Genomic DNA, 7,064 nt, shown 5'->3' with positions numbered 1-7,064 from the left:
AGATTAGTTAACTCCAATACATGAGTCCGGATAGTATTAGTTAGTTGATCCTTTTGTGGTACTCAGATATTTAACAATGTTGTATATAACGCTTACATTATTAATACAAGAAATGTTTTCTAAATGACTCTCTGTACAATTTGAAGTTTATTTCCCTTATTTGTCCGAATTTGACTTTTGTTAGTGAAACTATATCTTTTATATCCGTTATATGTATCAAGCAGCATATATTTGGTCTCCTGCACTTAAAGTGTTGTTTCACGATGGTTATCATGTTGTTGGGGTTGTTTCTAGTGTTTGATGGTTGTCGGTGGTGGTCGATGGTGGTGGAAAGGTTGGGGCTGGTGGTGGGAATGCTCTTGCGTTGTTTAGGGTGTTTTATGGTAGTTTATGGGTGGTTGAGAGTGGCGTGCGGTGGTGGTGGGGGAGGTGGTTGATGGTGGTGGAGGTGGTGGTTAATGATGGGGGTGGTGGGAATGTCCTTGCGTTGTTTAGGGTGTTTTGCATTGCATAGGGGTGGTCGAGAGTGGCGGCCGGTGGTGGTGGGGGAGGTGGTTGATGGTGGTGGATGGTGGTAGGGGTGGTGGTTCATGGTGGGGCTGAGCTGATGCTGCTGGGTGAGGGTTATGTGTAGGGGCAGCAGCAGATTGCAGAAACTGCTGGTGATGTAGTGTAGCAGATGCTGCTGGTAATGCAGTCTAGCAGAAAAATGCTGCCTGAGGCAACGTTTTATGCTTTAACATAAAACGCTGCCTCAGGCTGCGTTTTATGCTTCAAATAAAACGCTGCCTCAGGCTGCGTTTTATGCTTCAAATAAAACGCTGCCTCAGGCTGCGTTTTATGCTTCAACATAAAACGCTGCCTCAGGCAGCGTTTTAAAGCCCATATACATATTCCAGTATAATTTGGCAAAATATACTAGTATATTTTGTCAAAATACATACCAACAGGTCAACAAGGTAAAACGCTGTCTGAGACAGCGTTTTACTTCTTGAATTTTTTTTTTTAAAAAAAACTGGGTGTAAAACGCTGTCCGAGACAGCGTTTCACCCCAGAAGTTTAGTTTGGGAAATACTTTTCCCACGAGACCAATTTGGTAAATAATTTACCAATATTCAGATAAATGATAACATTCAGATAAATGAGGCTCTTCTCCCTCCAAGAAAAAAAAATCGCAGAAGTTGATCGTCCATGGCGTCTAAGTCACCGTCGCAATTCATCCACCATTTCGCCGCCACGACACCTCTTCCCAGGTTAGTTTAAACGCTTGACTCATTCTTCTTCTACAATCCTTTCAATCTTACTCTTCCTGTAATTTTCCAAGTGCAATTAGGGTTTTAATTGATTTTATTCTGGGTTCCATGGCTTAATTGAATTCGACCTATTTTAAATCATTCGTAATTATTATTAAAAAAAAAAAAAACCTCATTCGAAATTGATTAATTATACAAAATTCCCTAATTATTTTCAATGGTAAAAATCTCAAGTAGGATTGTTCTAACCCTTTTATTCTCCATTGGTGAGAAAGGATTTTTTTTAGGCTATTGATTAATCAAAACTTTAGTGTCGAAATAAGCGAGCAAAATTCATCACTTGGGTGCTTTTTAAACTTAATTAATTTTTAAAGGGCTACTTTTATCAATGTTTTTGTGGCTGAATTAGGTGTTGCTCAAGTGGTGGAAGATGAGGCAGATGTTGATGTTGTACTGTTGAGGGTTTAACAATGACCCTATTTTGTGAAAAAAGTATTGATTTGTTTATAAATGAGAAACCCAGGTCTAAGGATTGAAAGAAATACCTGTCTTTTAGGGAAGAATAGAAAAAATACAAGGGTAGATTATACAGTCGATGTCCAACCCGAGCTGATATGGAGACTGATCCTGTTTTGAAGAGGAAACTCAGCTCTTTGGGTAGAAAAGTTAATAAGGTAACCACTTTTTATTACTTTCTCAGCTGATTCGGGTTATTATTCTATTTGTTTACAAATATATAAGTGTCTTTAAAGGTTATTAAAACAAATAAATAGTACTACATTGGTATTTTGAACTGTGTACAGAGTAGGTTGTTGATATTGCAAGTGACTGATAGTTTCCAAATTGTTTTTTAAGTAAGTTTAAGTAGTAAATTCTATTGAGGCTGAATTTTTCAACCTGTGGCCTAAACTCGGATATGGAAAAGAGGGGATTGAAATTGAAGTTCTCGTGTTGGTCTGGCTATAGATAATCATTGTAATCATGAATTTTACTGATACAAAAGTTGTTTAGCTTCTTTGGGTAAATCAATCCCATTACATGTAAACCAAATGAGTAGGACATATTGACTTGATGTTAATATTAGCTGATATTTTATCTTTGCATAGAATTTTTCTATAAATTTTAATGTCATGGAGAATGAGCATTGCAAATTGATGATGAACTCAAAAGGTATACTTATCTTTTGAACGAGATAAAAGATAGTCCTACAGATAATAATGCAGTTGTTGCTAAGCGGCATTGAGACTTCAATGGAGAGTTCTTTCACCACCCCGCATACCTTCAACAGACTTATGACAGCTTGGAGGATTGTGATGTTAATGAAACGATAATTCATTTTTAATAGCGGTCAGTATGTGCTTGAGGTGGAATGTGTTGGTTTCACACTTTTGATAACATTGTGGATGCTTGATTCCAGGTTGCCAGATTGGTTTTTCTATGGAGATGATGAAACTTGGCTAATAGAAATGATATGCTTATGAGTTATGACCCCAATTACTTGATATATTCAATAAATTATGAACAATTTTATGAATAAAATCCTTCCTTCTTTGAAACTTTTCTTTTGGACCTTAGATATAATCAGATAAGTCATAAAAGTGGCATTAATAAGTAGGAATTCTTAATAGTTCTTTGCTAGTAGGTTGTCTGCATTAAATATCTGTAAATCGAAACAAACCCACAAATAAACACCCCTATAAGGTTTTTTTGTCCTGTAGAAATTTTGTTCTAAAGATATTGATGAATCCCTAGCTTTTGACTTATTACTCTACTTGCTTTTAACTTCTGATCGATGTTGCTTCTTAATTCTTACCAGTCCTTGAGTTTAAGAATGATTAGTAGGAGATAAATTTGACTTGAATCAAAGATTATGGTGCTGGATACAAGGGACTAATAGGGTAATGTGTAACTATGCCAGGAATCAAGCTAACATGACCCTGTGTGTGAACATCATTGTGAACAAAGATCATAGTTTATTGATTTTAATGAGAATATTTTTATCTTTAATCCTTTTTCATAATTGTTACAATGGCTAAGTAAATAATGAAGAGAATGTTCAGGTTTGTTGTGCTCACACTAGCTCAAGTTTACTTGTTTTAGAAGTGTATAGATTTTGGTTAATATCTTAAGGTTGTTTTAAGATATACTTCCTATGATAGATCTCTTAAAAATAGGACAAACTTTTTAATTGGTGTCGTAATCTCAAGGCCTGAGTGGATCTTTTGATCGTATTTATTTGCACACAACTATTCTGGATCGACTGATTTAAAATCACTCACGGTTGTGCTTGTACTTCCACAAACAACTATCTTTGGGTCTACAGTTTTATGACATTTTATGCATGATATTGATGCTTGTTTTAAACACTTTCCCATGCCTTAGAGCCCTGCTTCACACGCACACAAGTACCCCACTGCAATGATAAACCTGGCTTGTATGCATGTTTGGTACAGGGAGGGAGGGTGGCAGGTGTAGGGGAGGGGAGGGGGGCAGGTGCAGGGAGGGGCTTCCGGGTGTAGTGCAAGGAGGGGTACAATGCAGAGAGGGGAGGAATGCAGGAAAGGGGCAGTGCAGGAAGGCAGACAGTGTAGGGAGGGGATGTAGTGCTGGAGGGGGTAGTACAGGGAGTGTAGGGTTCTTCACTCAGGTATGTCTTTTTTTTTATTGACGAGAAAATATTGTATGTTAATTTGATTTGAAAGTTTTAATAATATGTGAGATTAACATAAATTGCATATGTATTGTGTCAATTTGACATTTTCGTTTTAGAAACTTATTGACTTGATTTTTTTTTAATTCATTGTAGGTAAAAAGGCGCGGAGCACAAATGTATTGTGACATTCTTTTATCCTTATTTAGCAAAAGGATTTGAGTTTTTTTGTAAGTTTTTTAAGTGAGCCAGTGATGAGACAATTAGACAAGTAATTTCTAGTACATTTGTATGTTCAGATACAAATTTCTAGTATATTTGTATGTATGGAATATCAGACATCAATTTGATATTTTTTTTTTTGTGTTATATATCTATTTCAACAACCATGAATGTGATGACTTGAATGAAAAAAAACATTTTAAATATACAGTTACGCGTATACTTTATATGCTACAACAAAAGCGTATGCCTTCTGAAATTGGTAGCCAGTGTAATCATTAGTGATAAAAGATTTTATTTGCACAGTATTATCTGAGGCAAATGTAGCTAATTAGCCACGATAATCTTTGTGGCAAAGAAGCTTAGTGGCCACGGTAATGTTTGTGGCAACAAGTAATTAGCCACGGTAAAATATGTGGCTAAGAATTTGTTAGCCACGTTAATATTCGTGGCAAGTGTTTTTTTAGACCACGTGAAATTCCGTGGCATAAAACTCTTAATATGCAACGACACTAGTTTTCCCGTGGAAAATTTCTAGCCACGGCCTCCTGTGCCACGGGAGAAAATTTCGAAATTCCCGTGGCAAAATTGCATAGCCACGGGAAATTTAAACTTATGCCACGATTTTTCACGTGGCACAAAGGTTAATTTGTTGTAGTGTGAAGAAACTGAAACGGTTGATATCTCAAATGATTCAACCAATAAAAGAGAAGTTAAAATCGGATTAACACTTAATGAACAAGAAAGAACCGATTTAATTAACTTACTTAAAGAATTTATCGATGTATTTGCTTGGTCATACGAGGACATGCCAGGGATTAATAGGGAAATAGCTCAACACACTATACCACTAATTCCAGGAATGAAACCCGTAAAACAAAAGTTACGTCGAATGAAACCCGACATAGCTCTTAAAATAAAAGAAGAAGTCCAAAAACAAATAACTGCAGGTTTCATCAAGGTATCCAAATACCCCGAATGGGTCGCCAACGTCGTCCCAGTTCCGAAGAAAGACGGAAGGGTAAGAATGTGTGTCGACTATCGAGATCTAAATAAGGCAAGTCCAAAGGACGACTTCCCTTTGCCACACATCGATATTCTGGTAGATAACACGACAAATCATGCGCTCCTCTCGTTCATGGATGGGTACGCAGGTTACAACCAGATTCTCATGGCAGAAGAAGACATGGAGAAAACAACTTTTATAACACCATGGGGCACTTACTGCTACACAGTAATGCCATTCGGGTTGAAAAACACGGGTGCTACTTACCAACGTGCAGTAACTGCCTTACTCCATGACTTGATGCATAAAGAAGTCGAGGTATATGTCGACAACATGATTGTGAAATCAAAAGACCGTCCAGGCCATCAAGTAGCCTTAAGGAAATTTTTCGAAAGGCTAAGAAAATATAATATGAGGTTGAATCCATCTAAGTGTGCTTTTAGAGTCACTTCAGGCAAGCTTTTGGGTTATGTCATAAGCTCTCGAGGAATAGAGATAGACCCAACCAAGATCAAAGCAATCATGTCAATGCCACCGCCCAAGACTGAGAAACAGATTCGAGGATTTATTGGCTGATTACGATACATAAGTAGGTTCATATTAAAATTGACGACAATATGTGAACCAATCTTCAAAAAGCTTTAGAAGAATGTACTAGTGATATGGGATGATGAGTGTCAAAAAGCCTTTGAAAAGATCAAAGCCTATCTTGCAAACCCTCCCGTATTAGCACCAACACTTCCCGGAATACCTCTTAGGTTATATTTGACGGTTATCAAAGAGACAATGGGAGCTATGCTAGCACAAGAAGTAGAAGGCAAGGAAAACGCAATCTACTATCTAAGCAAGAAGATGCTCGAATACGAAGCACGCTATACACCACTCGAGAAGTTGTGCCTCGCCTTGGTGTAGGCCACAACCAAGTTAAGACATTACATGCTAAAGCATACCGTCTGCGTAGTCTCCCGATTAGATCCACTCAAGTATCTATTTGAGAAATATACAATCAATGGACGCATATCGAAATGGATAGTCAATCTAGCCCAGTTTGATGCAAGGTTATGCCACAAAAAGCTATCAAAGGATTCGTGGTGTCATACTTTCTAGCAGACTTTCCAATAGAAGACTCGATGCCAATACAAGACAATGAATTTCCAGATGAAGACTTAATGGTCACTGAAGATGATACCTGGACCTTATACTACGACGGAGCCTCAAACCAAAAGGGATGTGGCGTTGGTGTATTACTAGTATCACCTAAAGAAGAGCATGTTCCAATCTCCATAAAGCTTGATTTCGACGTTACCAACAATGCTGCTAAATATAAAGCATGCGTGGTAGGCCTTGAAACAGCTTTGGCATTGGGAGTAAAAAGTTAAGGATATTCAGAGACTCTTCTTTGATTATCAATCAAATATCTAAAAGGTGGAAAGTAAGGAGCGAAAGTCTAGCTCCTTACCAAACCTATCAGGAAACTCTTACCGACAAGTTAGAGAAGGTAGAATACACATATCTACCTAGGGAAGAAAATCAATTTGCTGATGCCTTGGAAAGACTAGCCTCAATGGTTAGGATTCCCGCGAAAATCGAGCAAATGCCTCTAACTATAGAGAAAAGGCACAAACCAGCTATATCCAGGCTATAGAAGACGACAAAGTAGTCCAAGACGAAGAAGAAGAAGAAGAAGAAGAAGAAGAAGAAGAAGAAGAAGAAGAAGAAGAAGAAGAAGAAGAAGAAGAAGAAGAAGAAGAAGAAGAAGAAGAAGAAGAAGAAGAAGAAGAAGGAGGAGGAGGAGGAGGAGGAGGAGGAGGAGGAGGAGGAGGAGGAGGAGGAGGAGGAGGAGGAGGAGGAGGAGGAGGAGGAGGAGGAGGAGGAGGAGGAGGAGGAGAAGAAGAAGAACCGTGGTACGCGGATATACTCAATTATGTCACCA

The 7,064-nt window shown here is 38.0% G+C and overlaps 1 long non-coding RNA gene across 1 annotated transcript; it reads left to right on the top strand.

Moving 5' to 3' along the window:
* The first annotated feature begins 1,113 nt into the window (after positions 1–1,113).
* On the top strand, positions 1,114–4,272 carry LOC110696876. The gene is made up of 3 exons (XR_002506407.1): positions 1,114–1,253; positions 1,663–1,927; positions 4,060–4,272. It is a non-coding gene; the product is annotated as an uncharacterized LOC110696876 (long non-coding RNA).
* The last annotated feature ends 2,792 nt before the right edge of the window (positions 4,273–7,064 follow it).

The sequence above is a fragment of the Chenopodium quinoa genome, unplaced genomic scaffold, assembly GCF_001683475.1.
Source record: "Chenopodium quinoa cultivar QQ74 unplaced genomic scaffold, ASM168347v1, whole genome shotgun sequence".
NCBI lineage: Eukaryota > Viridiplantae > Streptophyta > Magnoliopsida > Caryophyllales > Amaranthaceae > Chenopodium > Chenopodium quinoa.
Note: the sequence above shows the minus strand (reverse complement) of the source record. Positions and strands in the feature narration are given on the sequence as shown.